Here is a 22,811-nt window from a genome sequence, read left to right as displayed (position 1 = left end):
TTTAAGCAGCAAATTATACATTCTCGAAAGTAATTTATTTTTTGGCTCTAACAGTTCTGTCTCTAGTTTCGATTTTTCCACCTGGAATACAACCTTTTTATCCACTTTAAAAACCTCCTGGATTTGAGCATAATGCAACCAATCTCGCACCTTGTTTTTCAATTTTTCCAAGCTCAGCAGCCTCCAATTGTCTCCAATTTTTTCAATTATTTCCCAATATTTAGGCCAGTAGGCTTCCATGTTAAGTCTCTTACGTGCCTTGGCCTCCACCGGTGAGAGCCACCTCGGAGTCTTACTCTCCAATAAGTCCTTATATTTTGTCCAGACCATCAAAATTGCTCTTCTGACAATATGGTTTTTAAACAATTTGTGAACTTTAGCCTTGTCATACCACAAATATGCATGCCACCCAAAAGCATTATCAAACCCTTCCAGATCTAGGACATCAGTGTTTTCCAATAAGATCCAATCTTTCAACCAGCAGAAGGCTGCAGATTCATAATATAACCTCAAGTCTGGCAGGGCAAATCCCCCTCTTTCTTTCGCATCAGTTAGTATTTTAAACTTTATTCGGGGCTTTTTGCCCTGCCAAACAAACTTGGAAATATCCTTCTGCCACTTTCCAAAACATTCCACTTTGTCCACGATCTGTAGGGCCTGAAACAGAAATAACATTTTCAGCAATACATTCATCTTTATAGCTGCTATCCGGCCCAACAAGGAAAGTTTCAATCTTGACCATATTTCCAAGTCTCTTTTGATTTCTGACCAACATTTCTCATAATTATCTTTAAACAAATTCAAATTTTTGGAGGTCAAATACACCCCTAGATATTTTACTTTTTTAACCACATTTAATTCTGTTTCTTTCAGGAACTCATCTGTTTCTGTAGTTGTCAAATTTTTTGCTAGAACCTTAGTTTTTTGCTTGTTCAGCTTAAATCCCGCCACCCGACCAAAATCAGAAATTAATTCTAACACTCTTTTAGTGCTAGAGACTGGCTCCTGTAATGTTAATACCAAGTCATCTGCAAAAGCTTTCAGTTTATATTGTTTCACTCCGACCTCAATTCCTTGTACAGACCGGTCCTTTCTAATCATGTTCAATAGCACCTCCAGGACTGAAATAAACAATAGGGGGGATAGGGGGCACCCCTGTTGTGTCCCTTTTTCTATTTTGAACTCCTCTGTCACCACATTGTTAACAATCAATTTAGCTTTTTGCTCTGAGTAAATTGCTTCTATTCCATTTTCAAACCCCCGCCCGACTCCCATCCCTTCCAAATTTTTCTTCATAAACATCCAAGAAATGTTGTCAAAGGCTTTCTCCGCATCAATAAAGATTAAAACCGCTCTAGTATTAAGATTTGTTTGTAGAAGTTCCAAAATGTCAATGATGTTTCTTGTATTATCAAACAAATGCCTACCGGGGAGAAAGCCAGCCTGGTCCTTATGGATCACTTCATTAAGTACTTTTTTAAACCTACTTGCTAAAATATCCGCAAAAATTTTGTAATCCACGTTTAGGAGTGAGATGGGGCGGTAGTTCTTAAGCTGGGTCTTTTCAGTTTCTTGTTTAGGTATCAATGTGATGAAAGCTTCTTTCCACGTCTCCGGTGCCTTCCTCCCCTCCATAATCTGATTACAGACCTCCAACAGAGGTTGTATCAAATAGTCCTTCAAAACCTTATAATATTTGGAGGTAAGTCCATCAGGGCCTGGAGATTTGCCTAATTGAAGGTTCTGAATGGCACTTTCAATTTCTTGCTGGGTGATATTACTATTCAGGGTAGTTCTCATTTCCTGAGTTATTTTTTGTAATCCATTAGTTTTAAGGAATTGATCCATCTCAAAGTCTTTCTGTGGCCCTTGTGAATAAAGTTCTTTAAAATATCTCTGGAAACACTTTCTAATTTCCTCGGGTTTCTGAACCGTTCTCCCTTCAATCTCTAGATTTGTAACTATGTTAAGTTTTTGTCTCTTTTTCAACTGCCATGCTAGCAGTTTCCCACACTTGTTTGCTGATTCAAAGGATCTTTGTTTCATTTGTTTAATTTTCCATTCCACCTCTTGATTTATCAATTTCGAGTATTGTGCCTGGAAAAATTTCACCTCTCTCAGCACTTCCTTCGACTTGGGCCTAGATCTTAATTTTTTCTCTCCTTATATCTTCTCCTTCTTTTCATTCCAGAACTTTTTCTTAATCGTATTTTGTTGTATTAGAAACCCTCTCATAACTGCTTTACTTGCGTCCCAGATTGTTCTTTTTTCCACAGTGGTGTTTAGATTTATTTCAAAATAGTCCTTTAAAGTTTTTTGGGCCTTCTTAACAATCTCCTGATCCCTTAATAAGGTGTCATTCATTTTCCATCTAAAGGATCCGGTTATGTTTAGTCTCAATTCCACTTTCAAAGCATTATGGTCGGAGCAAGTTTTTGGGCAGATTTCCACTTTTCTAGTCTTAGGTACCAGTCCTCTAGTTGTCCATATTTGGTCGATTCGTGTCCATGTCAGATGAGCTTCAGAAAAGAAAGTTCCTTCTTTTCCTAAGGGGTTCTTAACCCTCCATATGTCAATTAAGTCCATATTGTCAGTCATTTCAAAAAAAGTTTTAGGTAGTCTGCCATCTTTCGTTATGTTGGCACTTTGCGACTTATCCATGTTTACAGATACGACCCCATTCATATCGCCCAACATAATAATGTTGTTGTAGTCTAAGTAGTCCAGCATAATCTCATGCAGCTTCCTGAAAAATTCCGATTTTCCTTCATTTGGAGCATATATTCCTAATATCAAAAATTTTTCTCCTTGCGTCTGAATTTCAATCGCCAAAATTCTGCCATGTTCATCTTTAAATAGAAATTTCGGTGATAGGCTCTCCTTTGCATAAATCACCACTCCTCTTTTCTTAACTTTATCCGAAGAAATAAATTCTTGGCCTAATCTTTTATTGATTAACACTTTTCTATGGAGCCTTGTCACATGTGTTTCTTGCAGGCAAATAATGTCCAATTGTTCTTTTTTCAAAATATGAAATACTTTTCTTCTTTTTTCCGGAGAGTTTTCGCCATTTATATTCCAGCTAAGAAGCTGCAGAGACATCCTGGTTTAGTTGGTGGGTCTTACAATGGGGTGTCTAGGTTTTCCTCCGGTCCCGGAGGTAGTGGTGCTGGTCCAGATCCAGACGGTGTAGGTTTTGGTGGTGGTCCCGGTGGTGGTGGTGGCCAAGAAGCTGCAGCTCCTTTTTGAAGATCCTCCTCATGGTCGTGTAGGAACTTCTGCTGATCCTCAGGTGATTTAATTCTTACTTTCCTTTCTTTATAAGTAAATGATAGTCCTTGTGGAAACTCCCACCTATAAGGAATTGCGTTATGTCTTAACAATTTGGTCAGGTCTGTGTAGGTGGTCCTAAGATCCAATAGATGTTTGGGAATATCTCTGTAGATTTCAGCCTTTTTACCTTCTATCTCCAAGGATTTTTTGAAATGTAGGCCTAATATCTTATCTCTTTCCTCTCCTGATCTCAAAATAACCAAACAGTCTCTAGCCTTATCTTTCTTTACCGATCTTCCCAGTCTAAAGGCCGTCACGATTTTAAAGTCTTTATCTTCCTCAATTCCCCAGAATTTAGAAAATAGAAGTGTCAGAAATCCCTCTAAGTTGCCTGCCTCCAATTCTGGGATGGCCCTTAACCTGAGATTATTTTCCTTACTTTTCAATTCAACCAGTGACAGGTAGGCTTGTTGTTCCCCTACTTGTCTTTTCAAAGGCCTAACTTCCCCTTTAATCTCATCAACTTTTCGGTTTGCCTGCTCTGCTTTTTGATTGGCTTCCACAGCTAATTTATAATTTTCAGCCGTAGCTCCTTGCAAATTGTCAATTGCCTGAGTATGCTGGGAAACCTGCTCAGTTAATTTACCAATAGAGGATGTGGCTTGGTCAATTTTTGTTGATTGATTGTCCACCTTTTGATTTAAAATTGCCAGTTGCTCCAGAATTTGTTTCAGGACTGATTCAGATCCTCCAGTTGCCATATCTTCTGTAGCAGGCTGCTCAATTTCCACCTCCTGTGCTGTTAGCACAGTTGGGACAGATGATCTGCGTTGATGAGTTAAAGTTGTTTGAACAAGTTGCACAGGCTTCTTTTCTTTTTCTTTTTCTTTAGCTTTGGCTGCTCTTGTTTTCCCTGGGCCACTCATTCCACACCTGCCTCAGTTCAAGGTCAAATTGTCTTTTATTCCATGAGAGAGACAAGTTCAAAATATAAACAATTAAACCACAAGAAGTCTCAATAAAGTACAGTTCCCAGGCCTCTATGTCTCCACAATCCTCTAGGGGGAGTATTTCAAAATTTCAAGAAAGGAAAGAACTCTTTTCCGCCATTGAAGTTCCCTTAATCCCGTATTAAGTCTTTGTAATTCCTGAATACAAAAGGAAGGTTCCCAAAGCTTTCTATTTCTTGATTAAAAGCCACAAGGTGTCAAGAATGGTCCCAGAAACAATGTTTAAACGTTAGTATCTCAGTCTATGTAACAGTTTGAACTTCAGCAACAGTATCAGCAGTTTGACAGTTCTCTGTTGCACTCTGGCAGCCCGACGACTAGGTTGTCCCTTTTAACTCCGTATATCTCAGAAATAGGAAGAAAGTTCAAAAGAATTAAGTCCACAAGCTTCACAAAAGTTTCCCTTTCAACTTCTAGAAACAAAGTCTGTCAATGCACCTTTGTTCTGTTTTTACAATCCTTTTTGGGCGCTACAGCGCACTTCAGCCCTTGCTTTGATCTAGTTAGCAGGATCGGAAGACGGACTTCCTGTTACTCGCCTCCCGTTTTCAGTCCAAATCCATAAAATTAGTCCAAAATTTAGTACCCCTTACTCACGGGTATGTAGCTGTCAAATTTGATGTTTTCAAGAAGAAAGGTCAGCGCTCATCGGCAGCAGCAGCGCGGCTTTGCATCCACGAAAAGAGCGATGAACTCACAGCGCCGCTCCCCCTTTCCCATTCCGGGGCCCCTTCCGGGGTTCCTTCTACGTTTCTGGGGGGGCTTTGGGCGCCCGCCGAGTCCCACGGTCACAGGCTCGCTCTGCCTGTGGTTTTTCTTGACGAGTCTCCGCTTTGCCGCAGCGGACGACCCTTTTTCGCGGAGCCCCTCTTCACAGGGTAAAGAGGACCGCCATTGCCGTTTTGCGCCGCCTCCGGAAGCCCCCTACAACATTATTTGGAATCCTCCCCCGAAATTCTACGAAAATACCTTCTGGAAGATTCCTCAAGCTCAATATCATATGAGGTGGCCAAATTTTGCACTTTAGCAATCAGGAAGCGTAAATCTCTTCTGTTGAATGGCACACTGTGAAGTTCCCTTGTTTTTTTTTCCTGATGTTGTTGTTGTTGATTTCCTTTTGTTTGATCTTGTGGTGTTCTGTGTCACTGGCTTTTGCCGCAATAAAACTAACTTGAACTTGAACTCTTTGGACTGTAGGGGCTTACACCTCCCTGTAAATACAGTCTGGCAAGTATGTGTTAAGCTGAGCACACTATCAATATGTGTAAGACATTCAGGAACTAAGTACAGCGGTACCTCGAGTTACAAACACCTCAGGTTACAAATGCTTTAGGTTACAAACTCTGCTAACCTGGAAGAGTTACCTCGAGTTGAGAACTCTGCCCCAGGATGAGAACAGAAATTGTGTGCCAGTGGCACAGCAGCAGCAAGAGGCCCCATTAGCGAAAGCATGCCTCTAGTTAAGAACAGTTTCAGGTTAAGAACGGACCTCTGGAATAAATTAAGTTCATAACTAGAAGTACCACTGTAAGGTATTTTTGGGTATCCTGGCAGACAGGAAGGAAGCAACACACTCAAATTTCTGCTGGGAACCACCTCTTTCTGTGATGTATGTATGATGTTTCTGGGGGTGGTCTTAAGCTACAGCAGGGGTCAGCAAACTTTTTCAGCAGGGGGCCGGTCCACTATCCCTCAGGCCTTGTGGGGGGCTGGACTATATTTTGGGAAGAAATAATAATAAACGAATTCCTATGCACACTGCCACTGGTGGAGGAAGCGGAGCGGGGGGGAGGACACCGCCACCGGCAGCATGATCCCAGTGGGGTGCTATCACAGCTGCTCCCCCACCTGAGCTAGGTGCCACACCCCCAGGACACATGCCACGCCCACAGGACGCACACCAGCCCCGCCCCACCCGCTCTCCGCCCCCTGGTGCTGGAGCATGAAGCTCTGCCACTGTACACTCCACATATTGCATCTGTAGTGCACAAAAAACCGTGGAAAGCAATGCAGTATTTAAAATGAAGAACAATTTCAATCAACATGAACTTATAAGTATTTCAGTGGGAAGTATGGGCCTGTTTTTGGCTAACAATATGGTCCATATAATTAGTTTGCTAATAGGAGGGGTTGCCCCTCCTCCACAGCCAATCTGGAAAAGCACACCACTAGCCTCTTAGTAAGTTAATAAGAGCATCTGCAGGTTCATCATTTTTGTAGCCTTATTTACAATGCTGTATTTCTTCCTCAAAAAAAGACTGGAAATTACCAGTTTCCACTTTACTTCAGAGGCTTCTTACTCTATCAGTACACTATGCAGCTGCTCCCCCCCCCCATAAAGTAAGTAAATAGAAATACTTAAAGTAGAAATTGTATGAAGATTTTGACAGATTTTTTTCCTGAGCACTTGAGGTCAAAAGAAAGCAATTTAAAGCAACAGAGGATGATGACGACAGGTGGGTGTCCTGCCTGTCAAAATATCCACTCGGCCAAGTTGATAAAGCCTCATCTTTGGGCTGAGTCTCCGAAATCGCCTCCGACGAATAATTAACGACCTCGAGCCTTTGATGAGGCTCCAAGGCACATTCTTCATCCAGCAGAGCTCCCAGCACAGGGAAGAGACGAGAGGTTTGGCTACATGCTATGCTTTATTTCTAAGCTACGCAGACAGCAAAAGAAAAGTACATTCTCTCTCTTCGAAAGCAGAGAGCAGAGCAACTGGAAGGTCTCTGGAATGTAAACAGAGTCCTGTGACTCCAAGCAGCTGCTCAGTGGTAAAACAGAAACTAACACTGCCACCCACCAAACCCCAACATAAATCCTGAGACTGAGACTTCGTGGTTACTGTAGCAGAAAGGAGAATTTGGCCACTGCATGTGCGTGTATCGGCTTATGTTGGGATGGTAGAAGAGCGAGTTAAATCTAAGGCAGCCCTACGAATGAAAAGCCACATCGGTGTTTACCTAAGCACGGCATGGGAACAGACTGAGTGGGCACCGCAGTGAGGTAAATTGTGGGAACGGCGGAGGCACCCCAACCTCAGCATAAGAGAAGCCACAGCTTGTCTAGCCACCATGACCACTTTCTGACCTTTTCTCCCTTGCAGAAAGCTTTGCTTAATGTTTCACTTGGCTGAAGCGTGATGGGTAGGTCAGACTTTGCCTAACGTCAAGGGAAGCACTTGTCTGACACGTGTATCACTAAAGCTGGAAATGTGCCTTGCTGGAAATATGTTAAGTTCAGGGTAGTTTCACTACTGTTTCCAACTGATGACTTGTGCTAATAAAAGAGGCTCTGCAAAGCTAGCCGGCAGCTTGCTTGCTCCTGCACAGCTCACATGCATTCAACTCCCGTGTCATCCTGCCTTATTTCTACAGTAAATGTTGAGGCGACCTTTCAGCCTTGGATTCTTGGTAGGTTCTCAAGTGGCCATGTGGTGCAGATTCGTGACCCTTTTGGGCTGCAGGCCGTAGTTTGCCGACCTATGAGCTACAGGGTAGGCAATTTCAAAATTCTATATAAGAGCTTGCACATCAATGTTCTGGGTTCCTCTCCTCCCTGGGTGGGGTGAGCGGGGGACGTTCTGCAGGCTGTTGGTGGTCCCCCATGTCCCCTGTTGTGGGAAGAGGTGCTTTGCTTGCAAGGGTCATGTGAGCCCGACACTACAGGGACAAAAGACAACTTAGCCAACCCTCTCCCAGCTCCCCCACAGAGCATAAGAAGATACTTGCTACAAAGGCAAGACATTGTTCCATCTATCTCAGTATTGTCTGCACTGTCTGGAAGAGGCTATCCAGGGTTTCTGGCAGAACGACTCACCTAGCATAATGTGGAGATATTGGGGATTGAACCCTGAGATGTTCTGCATGAAAAGCAGATGCACTGTCACTGAACTGTGGCCCTTCCTCAACAATTGTGCTTGTCTTAATGTTGGAGCACCTCAAAAATTGCTATCAATTCCTTTCTGAGGAAATTTCACGGAAATGTGCACGCAACATTGCATTCATCGTCTACGTGGTATGACAATATAATTGATAAATAGTATGCTAAAAATGAAGCAGAGAGAAAAAATCATTTGCTTTGCTGAAGTTTTTAATGACAGAAAAGAAGAGATGAGTACAATCTATTGAGATGTTTGTAGGAAGCAACCATCCCCTTCCACAGTGGAGAGGGTTATGGCTTTACAGTGAAGATATTTGAAAGAAAAGAGTGAATGATAAGAGCAGGAAAAGATACAAGGAAAATGTTGGAATAGAGGCAGAGAAAGACATTGCCAGGCAAAGTAGACACAGAGGCTGAGGACCCAGCAATCCCACCAAGATGGCAAGAGTGGAAGGTGCTCAACCCTCTGAGAAGACAACCCTATTTTGCCCAGTAATGTTCCATGGTCTTCTTGCACGTTCGGTGATCCAGAGATGATTCTTCATAATGGCTTAACATGGACCACAGCATGGTTCACAGCATGAGCTGGAGACCCTACCGCAGTGGGCAGTGCTGCACATGAATGCTCCTGGCATGATCACATCATAGCCTGGGTAGCTCATGTCGACTCTCATGCCTGGACCAGAGCTCCCATGTCCACCCCCAGAAGATCCACAGTTGGAGGGTGGGCAGCATTCGGAAGCACACACACAGCGGCAAGACACTTGGGAGCTGCCGTGGGAGACAAGACGGGGTCCTGGAACCGTCAGGGAGCAACCGCCAGGTTGGACACTCACAACTGAGGTGTTGCCAGTGTCAACCAACACTCCACCACTGCCGGCACCAGATCCGCCACCACATCCAGAACCGCACGAAGTTCCACAACAGGCCATCTTGAGTGAGAGAGGGGGATCTGAAACACACAACAGAATAACTCTTAACATACAGGAGAGGATTGGATGGATGGACCTCAGGCATACTCCCAGGCAATCCATGAGTACATATACACAGTGTATGGTTGTGCATCACCCTCCCCTCCCCTATACTCCTGCCATACTTGTCTGATCCTTAAGAAATTGACCAATGGAGCTGAGAAATCAATGTATACCATTGAAGAAAGAGGGATTGCCTGCCAACCTTGCTACTCCTGGGAGATCTTTAAGCTTCTGGAAGTTGAACCTTCATAGAAGAGGCACAAATGCAACAAGTACAGCTCCCCTCCACAATGTGGGAAGATCAAAGAAACAGAACACCTAGCTATGCCTAACCACATAGCATATGGAAGCTGTATTCAATCGTACTCACTTGAGTTCAGTAGTTGTAGAGATACTGTTGGAAGTCAGCAAATGTTGATGGTGGCACTTCAGACTGCAGGCCTTTATATATGGTTCTAACTGGTCACATGGCTTTGTTATTGGGGCATGACAAAGGTCTTAAATTTGTTGCTGGCAAATATTGGCTTCAAGCCTTGCATCTAAAACACATCTAATTGCTTTACTCACTGCTCATGATCTATTCTCAGGTTATTATACCCCATTAAACCTTCCTTGTTGTACATTGATGGCCGTATTCTTGGTTGACTACTAAATCCTATTTGACAAAAAATAAATCAATGAAGCGTATTGATTATGGGTGTCATCAAACCAAGCTTTTTTTCTTGAGTCAGATTCAGATTAACAAAGTTCGTGAAGCATGTATGTTATATTTGTCTTTAAGTATATATGTTTACTAAGAGCTTTTTCGCCTCTTTTGATTGGAGGTGAAACAGTTTAGTGGGAGAACATCAGTTTTGCATGCAGAAGGTCCTACCTTCTCCAGGTAGAGCTAGGAAAGACCCTGTATGAAACCCCAGAGAGCTACTACCATTGTACACAATCCTGAGCTAGACAACGTGCTATAAGGCAGCTTCCTATGTTTGCTCCCATGCCTTTTTTAAAAAAAATATTTTTTATTAAAGATTTTCATGAACTAAAAAGAATGTATAACATATCTCAACTTTATTGGGGGGGATCAGATTCTAAAGTAATTTTGGTTACGTTCAATGTAAAATGTAAAACAATATAACATCCAAAGGTAGGGGAAGAGGGTAGAGGGTGGGAATTTATTCTTATACACTACCTTGTTGTGTCAACTTGGTACATAGGTAGGGTTTAATGTCAGTTTCAGTTGAGTAGGTTCTCTTTAGGTATATTTATTGGTTTACATTGACGATGAGAGAAGATTTGGGGGCACTCGTATTTATTTGCCTTTTATTACCTCTCATGAACTAGCTCTCATGTCTTTTGATGGGTTTTCTTCTGCTCCGATTCTTGGCTGTCTCCCTGACACAATTCCTTACACTTGGTTCCCGACTCTCCTTAGATTGTTGCTGGAAACCCCAACCCAAGACCTGAATTCAGTATGCAATCTCTCCTGTGCTTCCAGTTCATAAAGTGCCACATTCTATCTCAGTGTAGCCAAGCAATCCCTTTGAAACGTGTGCTGTTCTAATAAAAGCTAATTTGATTCCATGTGCTAGTTAGCACTGAGTATAATCAACTATTTATATCACATGCAATCCTTCTTTTGTCTTTAGAAACGTAGCTATTGCCTGATTGCTGTTGATTCTAAATGTGGAGGTCACACATCTGCAAAGCAGTTATATGGTCAAGACCTCCAACTTGGCCCCCCAGATGTTTTTGGCCTACAACTCCCATGATCCCTAGCTAGCAGGACCACTGGTCAGGGATGATGGGAATTGTAGTTACAAAACATCTTAAGGGCCGAGTTTGAAGAAGCCAACCTAGGCTATTGCATTGGCTTACATAAAGGAGGATCTAACATCTGGGTCTTCCAGATGTTGCTGGGCTCCAACTCTCATCTGTCCCATGTATCTCTTTCACTTGCTGTTCAAAGGTGTATTAGCACAGAATTTCATCTTTCCCAACCATGCTTTTGATTATGTGGCCAGAGACCCAAACTCTGGGGTTGCGGTGCTCATCTTGCTTTACAGGCTGAGGGAGCAAGTGTTTGTCCACAGACAGTTTTTCTGGGTCACGTGGCCAGCATGACTAAGCCACTTCTGGCGCAACCAGAGCAGCACACGTAAACGCCGTTTACCTTCCCGCCGGAGTGGTACCTATTTATCTACTTGTACTTCGTGCTTTCGAACTGCTAGGTTGGCAGGAGCAGGGACTGAGCAACAGGAGCTCACCCCGTTGTGGGGATTCGAACCGCCAACCTTCTGATCAGGAAGCCCAAGAGGCTCAGTGGTTTATACCACAGAGCCACCCATGTCCCCTAAGATGGGTTACAATCAGAGAAGTGTAGAGTTGGAAGAGATTCCTAAGGTGAACTTGTCCAGCCCCACTGCAATGAGGGAATCGGAGCTGTAGAATCCCAGGCGGATGGCCATCCAACCTCTGCTCAAAAACCTCCAAGGAACGCGAGTCCACAACCTTCAGAGGGAGTCCATTCCACTGTTAAAGAGCTCTTACCACCAGAAAGTTTTTGTTAATGTTTAATTGGAATCCCTTTTCCTGTAATTTGACATTCTTGAGTCCTACTCCCTGGAGTAGCAGGAAACAAGCTTGCTCCATCTTCCATGTGATAGACCTTTAGATATTTGCAGATTACTATCCTATCACATCTCAGTCTCCTCTTTTCCAGGGTAAATATACACAATTCTCTCAAACGTTCCTCATGAGGCCTGATTTGGAGACCCTTGATCATTATATAATATAGAGTTGTCATATTTCAAAAAGTGAAAATCCAGACACAAATGTTTTTGAAGGGTTTTTCTTGGGGGGGGGGGGAATTTGTCAAGCTATTTTAAAGGAACTACGCCAAAATGCCATACATCTGGATTTTCCCAGACATTTCAGTGATTTCCGCGTGCACACTGTTTCCAACGGCCTAATCTCATTGAAGTCTGGGATATTGAAGACGTATGGCAAATCTATTAATGTCAGAAAATCTATAACACATCTAAATAAACTATTATATGTTAATATGTGGAAGTTTGAGGTAGGATACAATAAATAACATAACCAGGTTAAAAAAAGAAACCTGCAACCAGAGAAGATATGTTTAAACAAAGGAAATTTCTCCATGTTTTTGAGACAGATGGAGAAATGTAGCCACTGCCAATTGGTGCCAAAGAAGGATAGTACTTTCTTTATGTATGCTACAACATCAGCAAGAATACTTATTGCAAAGTACTGGAAGACACAAGATCTACCCACCCGGGAAGAATGGCAGATGAAGGTGATGGACTACATGGAATTGGCGGAGATGACTGGCAGAATCCGAGACCAGGGAGAAGAGTTGGTGGAAGAAGATTGGAATAAATTTAAAGATTATTTACAGAAATATTGTAAAATTAATGAATGTTAGAAGGATGCTGGAATGAAGATATGGGGTTTTAGCAGAAATGTTATAAGGGATTAAGTAAAAATGGATTGTTAATTGGTGAAAGAAGAGAATGTAAAATTATAGTATATTAAGATAAATTATTAGGGTAAAAGCAAAGATGGAAAGGATTTGCTGAAATATTTAACTGAACTAGAATACAAAAAAGGGAGGTGTGAGGAGGTCAAGGAAACAAGCAAATGAAAGATAAGTTATGGGAAGGTTTGATTTGTTTTTTTTAATTGTTTGTATTCTTTTTTCTATTGTTTTTTTAATTGTTTGTATTTTTCTGTTTTTTCTTTGGTAACCTTTAAACTTTAATAATAATTATTATTTTTTTAAAAAAGGGAAATGTAGCCACGATCCATTTATCTGTATTCAGCACTAATGCGAACATTGCTGGATCAGGCCAATGGCCCATTGAATCCAGAATTATCTGCCCACCATGGCCATTCAGATGCTTATTGGAGGGCCACAAACAGGGAATGGGTGATATAGCTAGTTCCTGCTTTTGCTCGCCCAAAATTCAGCTGCAAAAAAAATCACCAACACATGCTGTGGACAACCCAAATTGAATGTCTATCTGTCTACAAGTATCGACATTCTTGAACCTGCCCTCGTTGTCCTCATTTTCACTCTAGAAAGAAAGCTTGATCTGGTTACACCTAGAAGAAGTGTGCTCCACCAATCTATAAAAAGAAAATCTATGTGATATAATATAGCCAACATACTAAATTTAGCTGAGAATAGATCATAAGTAGTGAGTAAAGCTATTAGATGTATTTTAGGTGCAAGGCTTACAGCAAATGTCTGCAGGCAACTAATTGAAGACCTTTGTCATGCCCCAATAACAAAGCCATGTGACCAGTTAGAACCGTATATAAAGGCCTGCAGTCTGAAGTGCCACCATCAACATTTGCTGACTTCCAACAGCATCTCTACAACTCCTGAACTCAAGTGAGTACGACTGAATACAATCTGTTCAGCTTTCATATGCTATATGGTTAGGCATAGCTAGGTGTTCTGTTTCTTTGATCTTCCCACATTGTGGAGGGGAGCTGTACTTGTTGCATTTGTGCCTCTTCTATGAAGGTTCGACTTCCAGAAGCTTAAAGATCTCCCAGGAGTAGCAAGGTTGGCAGGCAATCCCTCTTTCTTCAATGGTATACATTGATTTCTCAGCTCCATTGGTTAATTTCTTAAGGATCAGACAAGTATGGCAGGACTATAGGGGAGGGGAGGGTGATGCACAACCATACACTGTGTATATGTACTCATGGATTGCCTGGGAGTATGCCTGAGGTCCATCCATCCAATCCTCTCCTGTATGTTAAGTGTTATTCTGTTGTGTGTTTCAGATCCCTCTCTCTCACTCAAGATGGCCTGTTGTGGAACTTCGTGCGGTTCTGGATGTGGTGGCGGATCTGGTGCCGGCAGTGGTGGAGTGTTGGTTGACACTGGCAACACCTCAGTTGTGAGTGTCCAACCTGGCGGTTGCTCCCTGACGGTTCCAGGACCCCGTCTTGTCTCCCACGGCAGCTCCCAAGTGTCTTGCCGCTGTGTGTGTGCTTCCGAATGCTGCCCACCCTCCAACTGTGGATCTTCTGGGGGTGGACATGGGGGCTCTGGTCCAGGCATGAGAGTCGACATGAGCTACCCAGGCTATGATGTGATCATGCCAGGAGCATTCATGTGCAGCACTGCCCACTGCGGTAGGGTCTCCAGCTCATGCTGTGAACCATGCTGTGGTCCATGTTAAGCCATTATGAAGAATCATCTCTGGATCACCGAACGTGCAAGAAGACCATGGAACATTACTGGGCAAAATAGGGTTGTCTTCTCAGAGGGTTGAGCACCTTCCACTCTTGCCATCTTGGTGGGATTGCTGGGTCCTCAGCCTCTGTGTCTACTTTGCCTGGCAATGTCTTTCTCTGCCTCTATTCCAACATTTTCCTTGTATCTTTTCCTGCTCTTATCATTCACTCTTTTCTTTCAAATATCTTCACTGTAAAGCCATAACCCTCTCCACTGTGGAAGGGGATGGTTGCTTCCTACAAACATCTCAATAGATTGTACTCATCTCTTCTTTTCTGTCATTAAAATCTTCAGCAAAGCAAATGATTTTTTCTCTCTGCTTCATTTTTAGCATACTATTTATCAATTATATTGTCATACCACGTAGACGATGAATGCAATGTTGCGTGCACATTTCCGTGAAATTTCCTCAGAAAGGAATTGATAGCAATTTTTGAGGTGCTCCAACATTAAGACAAGCACAATTGTTGAGGAAGGGCCACAGTTCAGTGACAGTGCATCTGCTTTTCATGCAGAACATCTCAGGGTTCAATCCCCAATATCTCCACATTATGCTAGGTGAGTCGTTCTGCCAGAAACCCTGGATAGCCTCTTCCAGACAGTGCAGACAATACTGAGATAGATGGAACAATGTCTTGCCTTTGTAGCAAGTATCTTCTTATGCTCTGTGGGGGAGCTGGGAGAGGGTTGGCTAAGTTGTCTTTTGTCCCTGTAGTGTCGGGCTCACATGACCCTTGCAAGCAAAGCACCTCTTCCCACAACAGGGGACATGGGGGACCACCAACAGCCTGCAGAACGTCCCCCGCTCACCCCACCCAGGGAGGAGAGGAACCCAGAACATTGATGTGCAAGCTCTTATATAGAATTTTGAAATTGCCTACCCTGTAGCTCATAGGTCGGCAAACTACGGCCTGCAGCCCAAAAGGGTCACGAATCTGCACCACATGGCCACTTGAGAACCTACCAAGAATCCAAGGCTGAAAGGTCGCCTCAACATTTACTGTAGAAATAAGGCAGGATGACACGGGAGTTGAATGCATGTGAGCTGTGCAGGAGCAAGCAAGCTGCCGGCTAGCTTTGCAGAGCCTCTTTTATTAGCACAAGTCATCAGTTGGAAACAGTAGTGAAACTACCCTGAACTTAACATATTTCCAGCAAGGCACATTTCCAGCTTTAGTGATACACGTGTCAGACAAGTGCTTCCCTTGACGTTAGGCAAAGTCTGACCTACCCATCACGCTTCAGCCAAGTGAAACATTAAGCAAAGCTTTCTGCAAGGGAGAAAAGGTCAGAAAGTGGTCATGGTGGCTAGACAAGCTGTGGCTTCTCTTATGCTGAGGTTGGGGTGCCTCCGCCATTCCCACAATTTACCTCACCGCGGTGCCCACTCAGTCTGTTCCCATGCCGTGCTTAGGTAAACACCGATGTGGCTTTTCATTCGTAGGGCTGCCTTAGATTTACCTCGCTCTTCTACCATCCCAACATAAGCCGATACACGCACACGCAGTGGCCAAATTCTCCTTTCTGCTACAGTAACCACGAAGTCTCAGTCTCAGGATTTATGTTGGGGTTTGGTGGGTGGCAGTGTTAGTTTCTGTTTTACCACTGAGCAGCTGCTTGGAGTCACAGGACTCTGTTTACATTCCAGAGACCTTCCAGTTGCTCTCTGCTTTCGAAGAGAGAGAATGTACTTTTCTTTTGCTGTCTGCGTAGCTTAGAAATAAAGCATAGCATGTAGCCAAACCTCTCGTCTCTTCCCTGTGCTGGGAGCTCTGCTGGATGAAGAATGTGCCTTGGAGCCTCATCAAAGGCTCGAGGTCGTTAATTATTCGTCGGAGGCGATTTCGGAGACTCACCCCAAAGATGAGGCTTTATCAACTTGGCCGAGTGGAGATTTTGACAGGCAGGACACCCACCTGTCGTCATCATCCTCTGTTGCTTTAAATTGCTTTCTTTTGACCTCAAGTGCTCAGGAAAAAAATCTGTCAAAATCTTCATACAATTTCTACTTTAAGTATTTCTATTTACTTACTTTATGGGGGGGGGAGCAGCTGCATAGTGTACTGATAGAGTAAGAAGCCTCTGAAGTAAAGTGGAAACTGGTAATTTCCAGTCTTTTTTTGAGGAAGAAATACAGCATTGTAAATAAGGCTACAAAAATGACGAACCTGCAGATGCTCTTATTAACTTACTAAGAGGCTAGTGGTGTGCTTTTCCAGATTGGCTGTGGAGGAGGGGCTACCCCTCCTATTAGCAAACTAATTATATGGACCATATTGTTAGCCAAAAACAGGCCCATACTTCCCACTGAAATACTTATAAGTTCATGTTGATCGAAATTGTTCTTCATTTTAAATACTGCATTGCTTTCCACGGTTTTTTGTGCACTACAGATGCAATATGTGCAGTGTACAGTGGCAGAGCTTCATGCTCCAGCACCAGGGGGCGGAGAGCAGGTGGGGCGGGGCTGGTGTGCGTCCTGTGGGCGTGGCATGTGTCCTGGGGGTGTGGCACCTAGCTCAGGTGTGGGAGCAGCTGTGATAGCACCCCACTGGGATCATGCTGCCGGTGGCGGTGTCCTCCACCCCGCTCCGCTTCCTCCACCAGTGGCAGTGTGCATAGGAATTCGTTTATTATTATTTTTTCCCAAAATATAGTCCAGCCCCCCACAAGGCCTGAGGGATAGTGGACCGGCCCCCTGCTGAAAAAGTTTGCTGACCCCTGCTGTAGCTTAAGACCACCCCCAGAAACATCATACATACATCACAGAAAGAGGTGGTTCCCAGCAGAAATTTGAGTGTGTTGCTTCCTTCCTGTCTGCCAGGATACCCAAAAATACCTTACAGTGGTACTTCTAGTTATGAACTTAATTCATTCCAGAGGTCCGTTCTTAACCTGAAACTGTTCTTAACTAGAGGCATGCTTTCGCTAATGGGGCCTCTTGCTGCTGCTGTGCCACTGGCACACAATTTCTCTTCTCATCCTGGGGCAGAGTTCTCAACTCGAGGTAACTCTTCCAGGTTAGCAGAGTTTGTAACCTAAAGCATTTGTAACCTGAGGTGTTTGTAACTCGAGGTACCGCTGTACTTAGTTCCTGAATGTCTTACACATATTGATAGTGTGCTCAGCTTAACACATACTTGCCAGACTGTATTTACAGGGAGGTGTAAGCCCCTACAGTCCAAAGAGTTCAAGTTCAAGTTAGTTTTATTGCAGCAAAAGCCAGTGACACAGAACACCACAAGATCAAACAAAAGGAAATCAACAACAACAACATCAGGAAAAAAAAATTACACAAGGGAACTTCACAGTGTGCCATTCAACAGAAGAGATTTACGCTTCCTGATTGCTAAAGTGCAAAATTTGGCCACCTCATATGATATTGAGCTTGAGGAATCTTCCAGAAGGTATTTTCGCAGAATTTCGGGGGAGGATTCCAAATAATGTTGTAGGGGTATAAATTTTGATAGAAGCGGCAAAATAAGTTGAACTCGTTCTTCACTATAAAATTCGCAAAATAGAAGGATGTGTGTGACAGATTCTCTCAGTCCAAAGAGAATTGGAAAGCTTTTCCCCTTTCCTTCCTCCTTGCAGAGAAATATTTGAGGTCAATTTGGGAGAGTCAAAATGACTTCAGAATGGCCTTAGAATTCCTACAACACCTCTGAATCCCATTTTAAAAGAACCGCCATGTATTTGGCAAGACACCAGGGACAGCATGAAAAGCAAATGCCCAGCTACTGAGAAGGCCAAACAAAGAAATTTTGCTGCCTGAGGTGATAGGGAAAATGGTGTCTCCTCACCTTGCAACCTCTTGCCCATCTTCCACCTCCAGTTGCATGTGTATTGTTGGAGCATGCTACCCCCTCCTTGTTCTCTCCAGCACACTACACATCTATCTGAAGGAGAGCCAGAGAGTCTACCTGCCTGACCCCTCAGTGGGCAGGGAGGAAGCCTGGCTGGGGCTAGCTTGACCCAGTATGAGCCAGAGCCAGAGTTTTTCAGCAGCCTCCTTCTTACTTTGGACTTGCAGGCTGGCATGTGGGGGGGGGGAGAAGTGCCATGTGCACTTCCAAGGAGAGAAAGGCTGGTTCCGTCTAATATCTCCCATTGATTGATGTTCTCTCCATTGCTGGCTGCCTAATACCTGAAGCCAAATTCTCAACGGGGCCTGGCTTGGCAGAAGAAAGGAGTCTTGTATTTGCCTGCTTTCACCCTGAAGCTCCTGCCAAGGCCCCCCCACAGAAACCGCCTATTCCCAAGGCACCTCATGCTGGGTGCCTGTGCTCCCCAGAGTACTCAGAGCGCAGGTGCTACGCTTGGTAACCTGTTGATGTTCCCCCATGTCCTCTGTTGTGGGAAGTGATGCTTTGCTTGCCAGAGTCATGTGAGCCAGACACTAAAGGGACAAATTAGCCACCCCTCTCCCAGATCCCTCAAAAAGCATAAGAAGCTACTTTCTACAAAGGAAAGATATTTTCCCATCTATCTCAGTATTTGTCTGCACTGTCTGGAAGAGGCTATCCAGGGTTACTGGCAGGAAGACTCACCTAGCATAATGTGGAGATATTGGGGATTGAACCCTGAGATGTTCTGCCTGAAAAGCAGATGCACTGTCACTGAACTGTGGCCCTTCCTCAACAATTGTGCTTGTCTTAATGTTGGAGCACCTCAAAAATTGCTATCAATTCCTTTCTGAGGAAATTTCACGGAAATGTGCACGCAACATTGCATTCATCGTCTACGTGGTATGACAATATAATTGATAAATAGTATGTTAAAAATGAAGCAGAGAGAAAAAATCATTTGCTTTGCTGAAGATTTTAATGACAGAAAAGAAGAGATGAGTACAATCTATTGAGATGTTTGTAGGAAGCAACCATCCCCTTCCACAGTGGAGAGGGTTATGGCTTTACAGTGAAGATATTTGAAAGAAAAGAGTGAATGATAAGAGCAGGAAAAGATACAAGGAAAATGTTGGAATAGAGGCAGAGAAAGACATTGCCAGGCAAAGTAGACACAGAGGCTGAGGACCCAGCAATCCCACCAAGATGGCAAGAGTGGAAGGTGCTCAACCCTCTGAGAAGACAACTCTATTTTGCCCAGTAATGTTCCATGGTCTTCTTGCACGTTCGGTGATCCAGAGATGATTCTTCATAATGGCTTAACATGGACCACAGCATGGTTCACAGCATGAGCTGGAGACCCTACCACAGTGGGCAGTGCTGCACATGAATGCTCCTGGCATGATCACATCATAGCCTGGGTAGCTCATGTCGACTCTCATGCCTGGGCCAGAGCCTCCATGTCCACCCCCAGAAGATCCACAGCTGGAGGGTGGGCAGCATTCGGAAGCACACACACAGCGGCAAGACACTTGGGAGCTGCCGTGGGAGACAAGACGGGGTCCTGGAACCGTCAGGGAGCAACCGCCAGGTTGGACACTCACAACTGAGGTGTTGCCAGTGTCAACCAACACTCCACCACTGCCGGCACCAGATCCGCCACCACATCCAGAACCGCACGAAGTTCCACAACAGGCCATCTCGAGTGAGAGAGAGGGATCTGAAACACACAATAGAACAACATTGAACATACAGGAGAGGATTGGATGGATGGACCTCAGGCATACTCCCAGGCAATCCATGAGTACATATACACAGAAATCAATGTACACCATTGAAGAAAGAGGGATTGCCTGCCAACCTTGCTACTCCTGCGAGATCTTTAAGCTTCTGGGAGTCGAACCCTCATAGAAGATGCACAAATGCAACAAGTACAGCTCCCCTGCACAATGTGGGAAGATCAAAGAAACAGAACACCTAGCTATGCCTAACCACATAGCAAAGGAAAGCTGAACAGATTGTATTCAATCGTACTCACTTGAGTTCAGGAGTTGTAGAGATGCTGTTGGAAGTCAGCAAATGTTGATGGTGGCACTTCAGACTGCAGGCCTTTATATACGGTTCTAACTGGTCACATGGCTTTGTTATTGGGGCATGACAAAGGCCTTCAATTAGTTGCCTGCAGACATTTGCTGTAAGCCTTGCACCTAAAACACATCTAATAGCTTTACTCACTACTTATGATCTATTCTCAGCTAAATTTAGTATGTTGGCTATATTATATCACATAGATTTTCTTTTTATAGATTGGTGGAGCACACTTCTTCTAGGTGTAACCAAATCAAGTTTTCTTTCTAGTGTGAAAATGACGACAATGAGGGCAGGTTCAAGAATGTGGATACTTGTAGACAGAAAGACACTGAATTTGGGTTGTCCACAGCATCATTTGGTGATTTATTTATTTTTTGTTAAAATTTTATTCATTTTCAACAACAATCTTCCAATTAATGGCAAATTAAATCAAATCAATCCAAATTACAATAATAGCAATACACCAATTGTATATTCCAATTATAAAAATAAATAAAATGGGACTTCTTATGTTCCAGATGTCTAGAGATATTCATCCTCCTTCATATCTCTGCATTTTTTGCTATTTTTCAAATTCAAAACTAATATTAACCATCCTTATTCTCAATCTGATCTGTGGCTCACATCTCCTGTAGCAAAGTTTTTATATTGTTAACACACAGGAGGCGCCCCCCCCCCATCTTATTCTCTGACCCATTATTTTGGCATTCAGTTCTCTTATCTCTCCTTTGTTAGTCAATTTCTCATTGAAGGCACTGGGCTTCATTCCAAAAATAGAGTTTATAAATGGCAAGTCAACAAGTTCTCTCTGATGTCTCTTAATGAGCTGATGTCCGTCTATGTCTCCATATATTGCTGTTTTGTGGGGCATGCTTCCCGACTGTATATTATGTGGAAATTATTTATATTCCTCCAAGAGCAAAAGAACACACACGCTCAGCTCCTCCAGGCCCTGAAAGAGCTGGCTGGAATCCAGCTCTCTCTGTCCTTCTGTCCACAATTTCTGTGCACAATCATGTATTAAAAAATCCATAAAAGCAGATGTATTTTAAAACAAAGTACACCCCAAGTACAAAGGAGCTGCCAGATGGGCAGGGTACAAATAATAATTTATTATTATTATTATTATTATTATTATTATTATTATTATTATCTTATTTTGCCAGCTCTGATTCTAATTAGAGTCCATTGAGGGCTGTGCAGCCTACATTAAATTAAAATTTTCAACTCTTGTGTTTCATTTAAGTAATTAAATTCTTTCTGGATGAGCTTTGCCAAATCGTGATGAAATATAACAAGTATGGAAAGATAGCGGTCGCTGACCTCTGTAATCCACGTTTCAAGATGAGAGTCCGTTTGAAATCTGTAATTCAGCATTCAACGGCTGTATAATTTGGTAGTTTTCCCCCTTTTATCTCCTCCATCTGGAACATGCCTGGTTTTTGTCCAAATCTTATTATTTAATAAAACAGGTGTCTCCTGCATGTAGGAGTGGCTCTGGAGAGTGCCAGCCATGCCATGTTCTTAGACCCACTGTCCCTGCCGCTTGCACCGTGATGTGAGCCAACAGATTATGGATGCCCTGCGGGTCTGTGAGACAGTACTACTGCACCCTGGGAAGTCTGCCAGGGCTAATTAACCCCATATCAACCCTGCATTACTGGCATGCTGGGGTCCATTCATGTGGGGGCAGCCATTTCCCGCAGCAGGAAGCCGGAAATCCAAGTTGGTGATTTTTTATCTTTTGGGGGAGCAAAAGCAGGAAAGAGCTATAGCACCCATTCCCTGTTTGTGGCCCTCCTATAAGCATCTGAATGGCCATGGTGGGCAGATAATTCTGGATTAAATGGGCCATTGGCCTGATCCAGTAATGTTCGCCTTAGTGCCGAAGACAGATAAATGGACAGTAGCTACATTTCTCCATCTGTCTCAAAAACATGGAGAAATTTCCTTTGTTTAAACCTATCTTCTCCAGTTGCAGGATTGCTTTTTTAACCTGGTTATGTTATTTATTTTATCCTACCTCAGACTTCCACATATTAACATATAATAGTTTATTTAGATGTGTTATAGATATTCCTGAAATATTAGGGTTGCTATACGTCTGGAATATCCCAGACATCAACGAGATTAGGCCGTTGGAAACAGTGTGCAGGCAGAAATCACTGAAATGTATGGGGAAATCCAGATGTATGTCATTTTGGCATATTTCCTTTAAAATAGCTTGACAACTTTGCCCTCCCCCCCCAAGAAAAACCCTTCAAAAACATTTGTGTCTGGATTTTCACTTTTTGAAATATGGCAACCCTATATTATATAATGATCAAGGGTCTCCAAACCAGGCCTCATGAGGAACGTTTGAGAGAATTGTGTATATTTAACCTGGAAAAGAGGAGACTGAGATGTGATAGGATAGTAATCTGCAAATATCTAAAGGTCTATTACATGGAAGATGGAGCAAGCTTGT

The 22,811-nt window shown here is 43.3% G+C and overlaps 1 long non-coding RNA gene across 1 annotated transcript; it reads left to right on the top strand.

Annotated features, from left to right (window-relative positions):
• Nucleotides 1–13,386: 13,386 nt before the first annotated feature.
• Nucleotides 13,387–14,714, top strand: LOC309330837. Its single transcript, XR_014151613.1, has 2 exons — nt 13,387–13,550; nt 13,952–14,714. It is a non-coding gene; the product is annotated as an uncharacterized lncRNA (long non-coding RNA).
• The last annotated feature ends 8,097 nt before the right edge of the window (nt 14,715–22,811 follow it).

Source organism: Podarcis erhardii, assembly GCF_964252035.2.
Source record: "Podarcis erhardii genome assembly, chromosome: 15".
NCBI classification, from domain to species: domain Eukaryota; kingdom Metazoa; phylum Chordata; class Lepidosauria; order Squamata; family Lacertidae; genus Podarcis; species Podarcis erhardii.
Note: the sequence above shows the minus strand (reverse complement) of the source record. Positions and strands in the feature narration are given on the sequence as shown.